The 15,324-nt window shown below is 46.7% G+C and overlaps 1 long non-coding RNA gene across 1 annotated transcript; it reads left to right on the top strand.

The window, feature by feature from the left end:
* The first annotated feature begins 2,165 nt into the window (after positions 1-2,165).
* On the top strand, positions 2,166-12,433 carry LOC116636348. The gene is made up of 3 exons (XR_004300327.1): positions 2,166-2,354; positions 4,640-4,793; positions 12,370-12,433. It is a non-coding gene; the product is annotated as an uncharacterized LOC116636348 (long non-coding RNA).
* The last annotated feature ends 2,891 nt before the right edge of the window (positions 12,434-15,324 follow it).

The raw sequence follows: 15,324 nt of genomic DNA, 5'->3' as shown, positions 1-15,324 counted from the left end.
AGCTTTAAAATCTAGCCTCTATCCCTGGTTGATCTGCAGTGAGACCAGGAATCAGTATTCTTATGCTATTCCACAGATGATTAGGATAATCATTCACAGTAGGTGTCCTTGGAGGGAATTAACTGGAAAGAAACTTTCCTCATCTCTAACTCGACTCTGCAAATCTCCCCACATTGCCTCTTCATTCAAACTGGGGCATTCTGCACAGACCCCTAGAGCAGGCCTGGGGCCATGGAGAGGCTGGGGCCATTGTGTAATTTTTTTCCCCCAGCTTTACTGGGATATAACTGACATATAACATTAAGGTGTGCAATGTGTTGATTTGATACACTGATGTATATAATGCTACCACCATGGCATTAGCTAATACCTCCATTACGTCTCATAATTATATATATATATATATATATATATTTTTTTTTTTTTTTTTGTGGCAAGAACATTTAAGATCTACTCTCTTAGCAACTTTCAAGTATACAATACAGTATTATTAACTATAATCACTCTATTGTACATTAGATCCCCAGAACTTATTCATCTTATGGCTGAAAGTTTGTTCCCTTTGACCAACATCTCCCCATTTCCCCTACCCCCAGCTCCTGGTTACCACCATTCTACTCTGTTTCTATGCATTTGGCTTTTTTAGACCTCACATATATAAGTGATAGCATACAGTATTTGTCTTATTTCCTTCTTTCTTGTAACTGAGTAATATTCCATTGTGTGTGTGTATATATATATATGTATATATATATATATATATATACATATATATATCCGTTTATCTGTTGCTCAATACTTAGGTTGTTTCCATACCTTGGCTGTTGTGAATAATGCTGCAAAGAACATGGGAAGGCATATATTTCTTTGAGGTCCTGCTTTCATTTCCTTTGGATATACATCCAGAGGTGAGATTGCTGGATCATGTGGTGGTTCTACTTCTGATTCTTTGAGGACCCTCCATACTGTTTTCCACAGTGCTGCACCAATTTATATTCCACCAACAGTGCACAAGTGGTCCTTTTTCTTCGTATCTTCTGCCAACACTTATTATCTCTTATCTTTTCTTTTAAGTTTTTACTTAAATTCCCGTTAACATTCAGTGTAATATTCATTTCAGGTGTACAATATAGTGATTCAGTGTCTCTTATCTTTGTGATGACAGCGATTCTAACAGGTGTGAGGTGAGTGGGGCATTGTTTTGAAATCTTTTTGAATTGATAAGAAGCCACAAAATGCTTTTGGCCTCAAGAGAGGGAGTCTGGCCACCCTTCTGCCAGCTCAACACGGAACAGCAGGCAAAAAGTCAGCTGCAATAGAGTTCTAACACCCATAGGATGTGAGTGGACATATAAACAGGCATGTGTCTACACCAGCTGAGGCCCTGCTTCCTGGTACCACTGGCCATGGAGGCCGCATCTTTGCCAGTGGGTGAATTCCAAGGCAGCCTGGCCCCCAGCCCTTAGCCCTCACCAAAGGCAACCTTTGTTTTACAAAAAATCTTTCCATTCTTATCCAAAAATAACACTGTATGCAGTTAATACTCTATTTAATATCAAAATGGGCAGGGGGTCCACAAGGTTAAAACTATTTTCATAATAAAATGTTATTTGCCTTTTTCCCCTCTCATCTTCTCATGACCATATGAAGCTATGTGCTTTGGGAAAACTCTGTCTGATATCACAACAGAGTGAGTCCAAAAGCAGATATGAGACTCCATCTGTCTTTTATTAAGCTAAACATTTTTTAAAAATTGCAGGAATGTAAAATGGTGCCACACTTCTCGCTAACATTTTTTTGTTTTGTTTCGGAAAATAGTTATTTTTAAAATTATGTTAATGTGGTAGGTTTAATATTGTAATTTTAAGTAAAGAAGTGTTTTTAAACTTTCAGTTTTAATTTCTAATATGGTAAATTTGACCCCACATAAATAAAAGGCTCTTTGAAGTCTTCAATAATATTTATGAGTATAAAGGAGTCCAGAGATCAAGAAGTTTGAGAACTACAGCCGTATTTCTTCCCCAAATTGTAGATTGTCCTATAGGCTCTACCCCCCAACGTTTTCTAGGGTAAACCCCACCCCCCCACCCCCAGCCAATGATTGGGCTCCACCCTGCTGACAATCTAACATCTCTCACTCCTTTCCAAAACAGCTGCCTCAAAGCTCCGCCACAGCCGTTCCCATCCCTCCTCTTGGTCCTCCCTTCCCGCCTTCCAGAGTGAGGATGCATCCTTTGACTCTGCTCAGCAAACCTAGGATGGGGACAAGGGACGCGTGCAGTTGAGGAAGTAAGGGACGAAAACACAGTCGCTACCCTCAAGGAACTTCTGATTTCGTGGGGAGATACGGACAGGTAAAGCAGCTGCCCAGGAGGTACCTGTCCTTGCGGTTTGCTAGCTAACACCCTGCGGGGAGAGCGGGTATTGAGCCCGCCCTGCCTGCACACCCCACTCCGCACCCCCAACCGCGCCGCCCCTTTCCCTCCCGCAGCCCCGGATTCCCGAGATCCCGGCCCCGCGCGCCCCCTGCTGGCCGTGCCTCGTCTGCGCAGCCTTTTCCCTCGGGAGCGGCAGGAGGCCCAACTAGGGTAAGACCTCGATGGAGTCTAGGGATCCCAGCGCTGGAGGCCCGTCCCTTTGGGGATCTGTCTCGGTTTTCGGCGGCCTTCTGTCTGTCCCTCTGCTCGTGTTTACCTCTGGATGAGTAATTCCACCCTGCTTCTGCCTCTGTGCCTGCCGTTTATCTTGTGTATTCGTTTCCCCCACCAAGCCCATTAGTAGGTGACAGAGAGAGTCTGTCACGGTAGAAATAATACGTGCTGCGGCTTGGACCCAAGTCCAAGGAGCACGATGCCAAAGTTGCACTTCCTACTGGTATGCCCCATAGCAAATAATCTGATGTCTAAAGCAGTCCTGGACATTGGCGAATGATGGATATTCTACGTTGGGGTCAAGTTCCTTCCGAAGGGGGAAAGAATCCAGAGCCTCTGAATATCAAGGCTTAGGCTGGATTCCCTGCTCTTAGGGAGTATATTTCCCTCACTGTAGTGTGGGGGTCAATACCCTAAGACCTCCACCTGTCCTTCCAGGACTTTCTTCCACGGAGGTACCCCCGCTCCCCCTGGCGTGCTATTGCTGTAAACAGGACTCCGGTGGTCTGCTATCAAATCTCAGAACTCCTCAAAATGAGTATGCAACAAACATTTTGACTCTGGCTTCCTCAATACAAAAAGCAAGCCCTAAAATCGAGGAAGGAAACACCAAAGTGCCTCTGTTTTAACCAAACCCTAGAAATTCAGAATGAAAGTATCCTCAATGTGAGGATACGGAAAACAGTATTGCGGGGGTGGAAGGGAGTTTCAGAGGCAGCAAGATATCCTTAGGGACCAGCCTAAGGATTTCTCCTACAGCTCTGACCCAGACTCCATTAGCAGGAACCTCACTGCCCCATAAACAAACTCAACCATCTTAACCTAGTGGTTTCCATGGTAACCATCAAAGAGTGATCCCCTTTTCTTTCCTACAGATGTTCCTCCTACCCCTCCCCTCGCCAATCACTTTCAGGCAGGGCCTAGAACTGGATTCTATTCAACTATATTTGCAAATGGTTTTCCCCCTTTTAATCCATGTTTTAAGAAAGTACAAACCATTTCTTTAATTTACATGGAAATACCCTTTAAAAATAAACCAGTAATGTCAGGTACATGGAAGCATGGAGTTCATTTTATTATTCTTTCTGAGTATGCTTAAAATGTCTTATAATGAGCAAAAATCTCTAAGTAAATTAAAAATTTAAAGTAAATTAAAATTTTTAAAAGTAATCTCTATGTCCACTGTGGGGCTTGAACTCACGACCCTGAGATCAAGAGCTGCATGCTCCACCAGCTGAGCCAACCAGGTGCCCCTGAAGTGAATTAAAAAAAATTTTTTTTCTGGGGCATCTGGGTGGCTCAGTCGTTAAGTGTCTGCCTTCGACTCAGGTCACGATCCCAGGGTCCTGGGATCGAGCCCCGCATCGGGCTCCCTGCTCTGCGGGAAGCCTGCTTCTCCCTCTCCCACTCCCCCTGCTGTGTTCCCTCTCTCACTGTGTCTCTCTCTGTCAAATAAATAAAATCTTTAAAAAAATAAAATAAAATAAATTTTTTTTCTAAAAAAATTTAGGCAAAAAAGAAAAAAAAATTCAGCATATCTGAAGAAAATCTGGTCTTTGTGAAGAATGATGAGAGATTAAAAAATAAACACCATTTTCTACAAAAGGAACTAATAGATTATAAGCCTCAGTCCTTATTTGGGATGTGGTAAAGATGGCATAGTCTTAAGACTTTCATTTCGAAGCACAAGAAGACTATAAATAAACCTCTAAAGTATAATAAAATGTAGATATTTGGGGGACATTTTTAAAAATGAATGAATCACATTGTCCTTCTTCCATAACTCCCTTCCCATCTTTTACTCATGTCGCCCCCATACCCTTCCAAATCTTTCAAACTTCCACAATGAGAAACCCAGCAAGTGTGAGCACCTGCTGTTCTTGTCCTACAGCAGGGGGTGGGTAAACTACGGTCCTTGGGCCTATTCTGGCGGGGTGCCTGTTGTTGTCTGGCTGGTCAGCTTAGAATGGTTTTTGCATTGCTAACAGGCTGTAAAACAGGCAAATGCACAAAGAAGGATCTGGGACCTACACCGATGTCCACCCTCTGGCCACGTCTGATCCGCGAAGCCTCTCCGCTGTAGGCTGGCTGGAGCCCTGGTGAAAGGTGGCTTCTCTTCCATCTAGGCAGCTATGACAAGAGGTACAGCCAGGAAGTTGCCATGCCGACAGGGAATTCAGTTCTTAAAATAGTCCACTGTGCTGAGGCATTTTCAGGGTGGGTGGGTTTGGAGGGAGGGGGTTCGGGAGAGGGGTGGGGAGAGATGATAAACTAATGAGTCAGACCCAACCAGTGACAGCTGTCCCATCATCCCTCTGGCAATGTGAGGTGGGCAGGGGCAGCTCTCTAAAATGAGGTCGGAAAGAGACATTTTCCATTCAAAGAGCAGGAGAGCTCTGTTTCCTCACACTATTTTCCTGCCTGACAGAAGGAAATTCCCTTCTCCACCTCCCCTCCCTCTGTGGGTCCACCCTGCAGAGAATAGAATTAGGCACCACTCCCCTCACACAGCGCCTGTGGGACTGGGGGGACTTGTTGCAGGACTGGGAGGGGCAGGCTCTCACACACGGCTGCCTCATGGCTCTGTCCCTGGCAGGCTCGAGCCTCCTCCTCATCGTCACAGTTAGCGTCGTCAGGAGACGGTAGGGGACAAAATTTGCCACCCCAAAATGTGTCTCTTCGGCACGTGGATTATTGTAGGCTGATTATTTTTAAGAAACAGAAGGCTCAGGAAGAACCTTCGACCTTCCTCTCACTGCCTACAACAATTTAGATGGAGGACCTTCTCCAGGAAGGGAGGTTATCACCCTAGATAACCAGAGCATAATATGAACTAAGGGTGGCAGACGGGGAGGAACTTAGCAAAGTCTGTTTGTTAAAATTCCTCTCCGTGTCCCACTGTTTCTGGATGGTGCAGCAAACATTTATTTACTGAACATTTACTCTCTTTCATCTTCCTGTGAATTGTCTTCCTTCCGTTTGTGATCCCAGACCCTTACCCACTTCTCCTCAGCTCCAGGTACCGTATAAGCCTCAATTGCCTGACTGCTTGCAGGCCTCATATTCCTATGAAGCCCCTTAGTATGTATTTAAATTTGATTTTCTCCTGCTAATCTTTCTCATGTCAATTTAATTCATAGTCCAGCCAAAAAGAAAAAACCTTGAAAGATAGAGAAAAATTTTTCTTCCCCAGCAGGGCCAAAATGAAAGTATATCACTAAAGATGTCTTTTATCCAGACAGACCAATCAATCTGCCATCATTCTTTGAGCATTTCCTGTCACCCCTCTGTTGTGCCCTCAATGCCTGGAAGATGAACTGAGTACTTATTTTTTTATTGTGGTAAAATATATATAACATAAAACTTACCATTTTAACCATTTTTTAACTGTACAATTCAGTGGCATGAAGTACATTCACATTGTTGTATAAATTTCCCCCCTATCCATCTTTGGAACTTCTTTATCATCCCGTATACTGAAACTACACGTAAGTCTCCATTCTGTACCCCCACCCCCAGGCCCCGTCAACCACTATTCTACGTTCTGTCTGTACCAATGGGCTATTCTAGGAGTCTTATATAACTGGAATTATACGGTATTTGTTCTTTTGTGTCTGGCTTATTTCACTTAGAATATCTTTAAGGCTCATCCACATAGACACGTGCATCAGAATGTCATTCCCTTTTAAGGACGAATAATATTCCATTTTGTGTATAGACCACATTTTGTTTAGCCATTCGTCCATCAATGGACATTTGGGTTGTTGCCATCTTTTGGCTATCATGACTAATGCTACTATGAACACGGGTGTACAAATAGTTGTTGAGTCCCTGCTTTCAGTTCCTTTGGTGGCAAAGTCCATTTTCAGAAAGAGAACAAGGAGAAGATTAAGAATGCAATCTCAGGGCACAGAAGATGCTACAGCACCATTTTCTTACCTTTTCCATTCCACCATCCAAAGTCCATCTCTGACAAGGCCAGCAAGCCCCTTGTCTCTTGCCTTCCTCCCTCATCCATCCTCCAGCACCTTGCTCTTACTGCCCATTATCATGAGGTCATTCCCATCGGCACCTCTAGTCCCAGATCCATCATCAAGGACAATGGGCAGCTTTAAGGTTGATGGTTAGTTCTCATATTTTTCAGAGTTGAGCATTATTAAAATAAAACCAATGGTATCTTTTAGCATGGTTTCAATGTGTGTTTATAGTAAAGGACTCATTTCCCACCAGGGACAGAGAACCGAAAGACTCGATGCGTGGCATACCACTAGGAATTTTTTGGTTGGGAATGAGCACATGGTCTCAGTTGGCTCAGGCTGAAGGGAATGAATTTTATCTCATGGCTGGGCATAGTTTTGTTTTGTTTTGTTTTTCTCTAGAAGTGCCCCACTTGAGGCCGTTCGAAAGGAAGCTGGGCTGTGGATGCAGCTGACATCTAGGAAGGAAGGCAGAGCTGAGAGAATAGCAGAATATGGTGCTAGAGCCCTGATCATGCAATGCCTGAAGCCTGAACTACCCCAGTTACCTCTGAAGGAGCTAATAAATCACCTTGTATTTCAAGCCAATTTTGATAGGGCTTTCTGACCCTTGTGGCCAAAACCATTCTAACATATGCAGTCTGCCTGGTGTTAGGATTTTGGTTTTAACCCCAAGAAGAGTGGAATGTCATTTTGAGGTTTCAGCACGGAGAGCCCAGGGAGAGGGTAACCCAGTCAGATCTGCATTTCAAAGCATGTCTTTGGCAGCAGGGTGGAAACGGGTTAGTAGGGAGCTGAAGTGGCTGCAGTTAGGGGCCTTACTGTGCTAGTCCTGGTGAGAGGTTATAGAGGAGAGAAGAGATCTGGGAGATTTTCAGGAAATTGGGTAACTTTGGTAGAAGTCAGTAAGGTAGTAAGGTTGACAAGCCTTAGTGATGGTTTGGGGGGAGAGGATGGGGGTGTCAGGGGTGACCTCTCGGTTTGTGACTTGCTCAGCTGGTTGGATAGGGGTGCTACCCACCATGACAGGGCTGTTGTTGAGGAAAAAAGATTGAACACTGAGAGTGTCAGGTTGCTGGAGAAACCGGACTTCAGTGGGAGAAGCAACAGCCGTGCTAGCCGTTGACCGACTGTGTTTACCTGGATAAACTCATGAGCACAATGGCCTCATTGCCACTTTACAGATGAGGAAACCGAGGCACGGAGAGGTTAGTAACTTCTCTCAGGCCATACAATCAGCTAGGAAATGAGATTTGAACCTAAGCTGTTTGTCCCCATGAAGCACCCAAAGAATATATGCGCCAGGAAGGTTCAGATGAGAAACAGCAGGTAATACGGTACTATTTTCTGAGGCCTGAGCCCCCACCTCCAAAGCAGAGCACTCTAGGAAGCTGGATTTTAATTCCTGGCCCAGCTCCCCTTTCCTAAGGCAGTTAACACCTCGGTGGCTTCTGACTAAGCAGCCTGGATCCATATCCCAGCGCCAGCCCCCCTAGCGGAGCCTCTGCAGGGAGGCTGCTTGCTTCCTCCCTGCCTGGGGCCCATCTGCCCCAGCCGCCCAGGGACCACAGCTTCAGCCTGCTGCTGTCAGCAGGGTGGAAGGGTGCCAGGCAGAAGGAAGGCACGGGTGAGCCCGCTCAGGGGCAGGGCCAGCCTACACTGCGGTCACCCAGAAAGGGAGAAAGGAGAGAGCCATCCTGGGTGCTCCGGGTCCTTGGAAAGCACCGCCATTAGAAGTCTGTGCCCTGGAGTCGATCCATTCTCCTCTACACCTATGGGGATGTACTTCTTCATCCTGGCTTGTCTTGTCAACACACAGTGCCAAGCAATGTCCTCAGCAGCAGCCTTCCAGTGACAGAGCTTTCCTGAGCCCTGTCCTAGAGCATCCCTCCGTGGAGAGGACTGCAGGGACCAATCCGGCACCAAGACTCCTGAATGGAGGGGAGATGGACACAGCTCTGTCACCACCACTTTATCATCTCCTTCATCACCATCATCAGCGCTTTTCAATTTACTAAGTGAATATACCGAGCTTACTGTTTAACATCGTAACCCCAAATGTCAGATGGGGGCTCCCTTCCTCTTGAGATCTATGTGAAATCACACCGATATCCCCGCAAACACACAGACACATAAATTCCCAAGTCAATGACTATCTAAAAGATCCACCCTTCACTCCATTTCTACTAAATTGGTAGCAGGGAAGAGGTTTTGTTTCTCAGATTTTCTGCCCCATGGGCACCCACTTCTTTTTTTTTATGGTATGCTTCCATTATATGTATTTTTTTCTATTAGTTTCAGAGTAGAATTTAGTGATTCATCAATTGCATATAATACCCAGTGCTCATTCCATCAAGTGCCTTCCTTAATGCCCATCACCCAGTTACCCCATCCCCCACCCACTTCCCCTCCAGCTACCTTCAGTTTGTTTCCTAGAGTTCAGCGTCTCTTATGGTTTGCCTCCCCCTCAATTTTCATCTTATTTTATTTTTCCTTCCCTTCCCCTATGTTCATCTGTTTTGTTTCTTAAATTCCACATATGAGTGAAGTGGTATTTATCTTTCTCTGACTGACTTATTTTGATTAGCATAATACCCTCTAGTTCCATCCATGTCATTGCAAATGGCAAGATTTCATTCTTTTTCTTTAAGATTTTATTTATTCATTTGAGAGAGAGAGAGAGAGAGCAAGAGAGAGAGCATGAGTGGAGGGAGGGGCAGAGGGAGTGGGAGAAGCAGACTCCCCGCACAGCAGGGAGCCCGATGCGGGGCTCGATCCCAGGACCCTGGGATCATGACCTGAGCTGAAGGCAGACGCTTAACTGACTGAGCCACCCAGGCGTCCCAATATTTCATTCTTTTTGATGGCTGAGTAATATTCCTGTGTGTGTGTGTGTGTGTGTATGTGTGTGTGTGTACACACCACATCTTCTTTATCCACTCATCTGTTGATGGATATCTGGGCTCGTTCCATAGTTTGGCTATTGTGGACATTGCTGCTATAAACCCATTGGGGTGCATGTGCCCCTTAAAATCACTGTGGTTGTGTCCTTTGGGGGTTTTTTTGTGGTTTTTTTTTTTTAAAGATTTTATTTTATTTTATTTGAGAGATTGAGAGAACAAGTGGGAGGAGGGGCAGAGGGAGAAGCAGGCTCCCCTCTGAGCAGGGAGCCCTAGGTGGGACTCGATCCCAGGAATCATGACCTGAGCTGAAGGCAGATGCTTAACCAGCTGAGCCACCCAGGCGCCCTGTTTGTATCCTTTGGAAAAATAGCTAGTAGTGCAATTGCTGGGTCATAGGGTAGTCCTATTTTTAACTTTTTGAGGAAGCTCCATACTGTTTTCCAGAGTAGCTGCACCAGTTTCCATTCCCACCAACAGTGTAAGGGGAGTCCCCTCTCTCCGTGTCCTTGCCAACATCTGCTGTTTCCTGAGTTGTTAATTTTCCCATGGGCTCCCACTTCTAGGAGTGGTTTCATTTGTTCTGTCGAGTCACGGCTGATATAAAACTCAGTCCTCCATTGGTTTCCACAGAAGAGCCCCTCACTCTGCTACGACCACGCTGTCTTGTTCTGCATCCTGTCCCCCGCAGCCCTCACCGTTGAGCACCTTGTGAAACTGATCCGAGTCCCTGCTTGCTCTGAGGCGGGCTAGCCACGAGCCACAAGCCAGAGAAATCCACAGTGTCTTCGGGAGGACCACAGGTTTAAGAGACACTGATTCCCTGATGGCTAGGGAAGACTGGAAATGATGTTATTAGCAAATAGTTGTTGAGCGTTTCCTGGGTGCAGCACGCTGCGTGTGGTGCTGGGGCATATGAAGATGATGTCGTCCCTCTGCCCCAGAGGGCTCAGCACAGAGGGGAGGACAGGCGCACGCTGCTGATGGCCAAGCAGCGGACCAACACGAGGATTGCTGAATATGCGCAAAGGGATCCCAAAAGGAACAGAGTCTCTTTTGGTGTGGGAAGTTGGGTCGAGAGGGCTTCGCAGAGGATGTGACACTTGAGTGGGCATTGGAGGTGAAACTGGAGTGCCTGGCCCCCTCTGAGAGTAGGGTGTGGTCAGTACAGGACATGTGCCCTGAGCTGGGACGGTGGCGGGGGGATGTGTCCTGCCTTCCCCAGAGGCTGTGCAGCTTTCCTGTAGGGAATGGTTGGGTACCCAGCAAGGATTTAGCTTGACTGCTTGTGTCCATTCCTCCTTTCCTCCACGCTGGGGAGGAGCAGGGAGTGGGACGGGTGAACATCTTTAAGATATTTGCTTCCTTTAATCAGCCCCCCTGCATGCTGCTGATGTTCTGGCTCCCTGGAGTCTAAGAGGGAAGAAAAGAGTGGATTGAAAATGAGAAAATACTCATATAAAGGAGTAAAAAGCAGCTAGAAGTACAACACTCATTTGGAGATGGAATGATACGTGAGATAAAATCCTAAATAAATATCTTGCATGGTACTAATTGCATTTTAAAAGCTGCCACCAGAGAACAGATAAAACGATGCTGTATTTCATTAGTGGCTCCTTTAATTCTATGGTATTTGCCAGCAAGCCCTATTAAAGCACTCTGTAATTAAAGACCAGTTCTGGGTCCTGTAATTTAGAACATTATCAAAATATGGCAAGTGGCTGGAGGTAAAGAGATAGAAACAAACACACTTTCATGAGGTCCTTGTAGATCACACAGCATGTGAATTTTAAAAGCTCAGCTATTGTACCACCCCTGCCAGGAAGGTCTGTTCACATCAGTGTTTTTCATTTGATGGGCAACCAGTTACATTATTATGATCCTACAGGAGTGTGGATGGAGAAGTAAATCGGTTCTTTTTTAAAATAATTTTTTATTGCAGTATAATTCTTATAACATGAAATTACCACTTTAAAGTGTACAATTCATGGGGCGCCTGAGTGGCTCATTCGGCTAAGCATCTGCCTTCAGCTCAGGTCATGACCTCAGGGTCCTGGGATCGAGTTCTGCCTCGGGCTCTCTGCTCAGTGGGGAGTCTGCTTCTCTGTCTCCCTCTGCCCCTCTCTCCACTCATACTCTCTCTCTGTCTCTGTCTCTCTCTCTCTCTCTCTCTCTCTCTCTGTCTTAAATAAATAAATAAAATCTTTTTTAAAAAAATGAAGTGTACAATTCAGGGGTTTTTAGTGTATCACCACTATCTAATTCCAGAATATTTTCATCATCCCTGCAAGAAACCCCATACCTGCTAGCAATCGCTCCCCATTTCCACCCACCCAGCCCCTGGCAAGCACAAATCTTTCTGCCTCTATAGATAGGCCTATTCTGGACATTGCATGTAAGTGGGGTCCTACAATATGTGGTCTTTTGTGACTATCTTCTTTTGCTTCAAATATTCCCAGGGCTCATCCATGTTGTAGCATGCATCAGTACTTCATTCCTTTTTATGGCTGAAAAATATTCTATCGTGTGGACAGACTGCATTTTGTCATCCACCGATCAGCCGGTGGACATTTGGGTTGTTTCCATGTTTGGGCTCTTATGAATAATGCTGCTATGAACATTCATGCACAGGTGTTCGTGTGAACATATGTCTTCAGTGCTCTCGGGGATGAACCTCGGAGTGGAAGTGCTGGGTCAGATGGTAAGCCCATGTTTAACCTTTTGAGGAGCCGCCAGACCGAGGTCCACAGTGGAGACACCACTTTACATTCCCGCAGTGCATGGGGGTTCTGATGGCTGCACAGCTTTGCCACAGCTTGTGTCTATTGCTTTCCCTTACAGCCATTCTAAAGACGAGCAGTGGACTCTCCCTGTGGTTAAATGTATCCTTTAACCATGAGAACAGCTATGGTGTGCTTTGCCCTTGTGGTAAACCATGGCCGCGCTCCCTGCGTCAGCCCTGCGGGAGACGGTACATGGCCCACTTCTCCTGTCCTCTCCACTGGGAACTGGCCTGGACCTCCCGACCCAGGACATGAACACGGTGGGTGGTTAGCTGAGCTCAGCTCCTCTACTTTCCCCTTCAACTCTCCTTCAGAGGCTTAGCAGGTGCAGTGATAAAGACCAGGCAAGAGACCAGGAGAGGAGAAAAGAAGGCCAGGTTGCCCAGCGGAGAGAGGCAGTTTGCGGAGAGGGACGCCGGAGCAGGGCCCAGTAGAAGGGAAGCAAATGAGGGGAAGTAAAAGGATGACACCTATTATGTGATTGTTTTTTTGAATTGGTGATATATGCACATGGTACACAATTATAAAAATCTCCCCTTCCCCCACCTTTGGCTCCAGCACCCCATTATTTTCCCTAGAAGGAACATCTTTTATCAGTTCTTTGTGCATCCTTCCAGAAATATTCCATCGCAGAGGTTCTCAAACTTCCCTGTGGATGAGAATCCCCCCAGAGGGCTTGTTAAATCAAAGAATGCTAACCCACCTCTGGAGATTCTTTTCTGATTCAGAGGGTCTGAGAATTGGCATTTCTAACGAGTCCCCAGGTAATGTAGATTCTGCATTCTAGGGGCCATGCTCCGAGAACGACTGTTCTAGAGTATTCATAGGAACCCCTTCCACACGTAGCCCCCTTTTCTGAAGTCACTCAGTATGGAAATGTCCCGAAGACACCATTGATATGGCACAATCCCTGCCCCTGTGTCTTCTCTGTGCTGCTTTCTTTGCCTAAGATACCTTCATTCCCGACCTCCACACATCCAAGGCCATCCTCAAAGGCCATCTCCTCCAGGCAGTCTTCCTTGGTTCTTTCCTTATATGGAAGAAATTGTCTACTCCTTTAAACTCCCATAGGAGTGTTTCTCTGTATCTCTCGAAGGGCACCTATTATTTACTAGAACAGAATGCTAAATGGGGCTCTTTCTGCTTTGTTTTCCACAATTTTTGTTAAAGAGATATCCTAAAGTGGGTTTAAGAGATCTTCAAATGCAGAATTCAGGTTTCAAGAACTTTGGAATTCCCCTGGAAGGTTTCTTGGGAGAAAGCTATTCTCTAAGCCTAGAGAGGGGGAAGATGAGATCATATGGGGGTGTCACCTCCTTCCCGTGGAGCTCAGAGAGACTGGGCTTCAGTGGCTGCTTGAGAGCTTGAGGTGCACTCTCGACAGTGGGGAGCCTCTGTGGCCTGGGGCCGGACTCACACCTGTCTGAGAGAGCAGAGGTGGCCTGGGCCCAGCAAATGGAGCGTCAGCGTTTCTTCTGGACCAAGGAAAGTCTCCAGAGCAACCACGTGGCAACATCTGAAATCCTACCCAATGTGGCCGGGGTGGTAGGGGGCTGCGAGGAAGTGGGAGGTGAACCAGACTCCAGGCCTACACTGTGACAGAGTCCCGGGAACTACAGGGAAGCCCCCAGTTTGGGGGATCTTTGAGTAACACAAGTGAGCACAAGAGTCACCTTTAGGAACCTGCCGTCCAGAGGACCCCGATGTTTGCAGATGAGGGCACCACCTTGGATTTTGCCCTTTCTCCCTGTGTCCAGGGACCTCGGCAGCCTGCTGGGGGGAAGAGTGGGTGGGGAGGGAGAAAAAGCCACCCCACCCCCCTTCTCTGGCAGCCAGGAAGATGGAAGAAAATGTAAACCAAGTCAAATTCCAAGTTTTGGTTATTATATAGGACTGGAAATGCCACGGACAGGAGACTGGGGTTGTGCCTGAGAGGGGCCGTTTCCCGAGAGTGGCCAGTCTGCAGCCCTGCTGGGGCTTTCGGCAGGTGCAGGCAAAGTCGTCCTTCTGATTGTTTATTCCTGTTGGCTCAAAAAAGGCAAGGCACGCACGCACACGCACACGCGCGCCCTCTGTAATCTCTCTCTCTCTCTCTCACTCTGTGTCTTACTACTACGTGGCGGCTCTTTGGTGCCCAGCACCGCGCCGGGCACACACTGGGCACGCACCCACTTCTTTATTCTTATTCTTTCAGTCAGCATTTATTGGGAATCCAGGCTCAATGCCAGCACCGGGCGGGAAATGAAATGGATGCGCCTCTTGTCTTCCAGGATCTTGCTGTCCGCTGGGCGTGTAAGAGAAGCTTCGGTCGAAAGGGGGAGCTAATTCAAATCGGGGCCAAGCGGGGCATACGAATGGGTGCGGTGGGCCCGGATGGGACAACAGGAGCGCTAGCGACTTGGGCAGAACAGGACGTGCACCGTGACCCTCAGAAGGTAGCAGCTGCCCTGAGAATCCAAGCCCACCGTTGCCACACTGCCCATTTGTTCCAAAAGAGTAAGGAATCTGGATTTGTGTGTGAAATGCCCCCAACAAAACACATCTGTGGCCCGGCTCAGTCCAAGGTGGCCGCTTGGGGCGCCTGTGCTGGTGTTGGCTCTCTCCCTGCTAATCTCGTGCACAAAGAGGGGCTGCCAATAATCAAGAGCCACGTGCTGCTGCTTTAGGAATTAATTAGTCAGGGTTTGAAGAGGACGTATACAAAGAACTTAGCTTTATTAAGATACTCCTTTGGCCCGAAGAATAAATATTTTTAAAATCCCAACCCTAAGTGCTTAATCTGCTAAAATGGGCAACAAATAGAATGAATGCTGAAAAGAACTTGCTTCCTGTTTCAGAAGAGCCCCTGTGACCTCTGCAATCTGATTATAGAGAAGTGGACTTTCCTGCCAGGAAAGCGACAAGAAGCCACAGAAAAACGAAGTCCCAGTTGGAGGGGAACTAGCCAGCAAGTTGCATTAACTGCAATTTCATTACCTTGAAAATGATTCCATCGGTTGGAGACCTAGTGACA

Source organism: Phoca vitulina, unplaced genomic scaffold (genome assembly GCF_004348235.1).
Source record: "Phoca vitulina isolate PV1807 unplaced genomic scaffold, GSC_HSeal_1.0 scaffold12, whole genome shotgun sequence".
Taxonomy (NCBI): Eukaryota; Metazoa; Chordata; class Mammalia; order Carnivora; family Phocidae; genus Phoca; species Phoca vitulina.
Note: the sequence above shows the minus strand (reverse complement) of the source record. Positions and strands in the feature narration are given on the sequence as shown.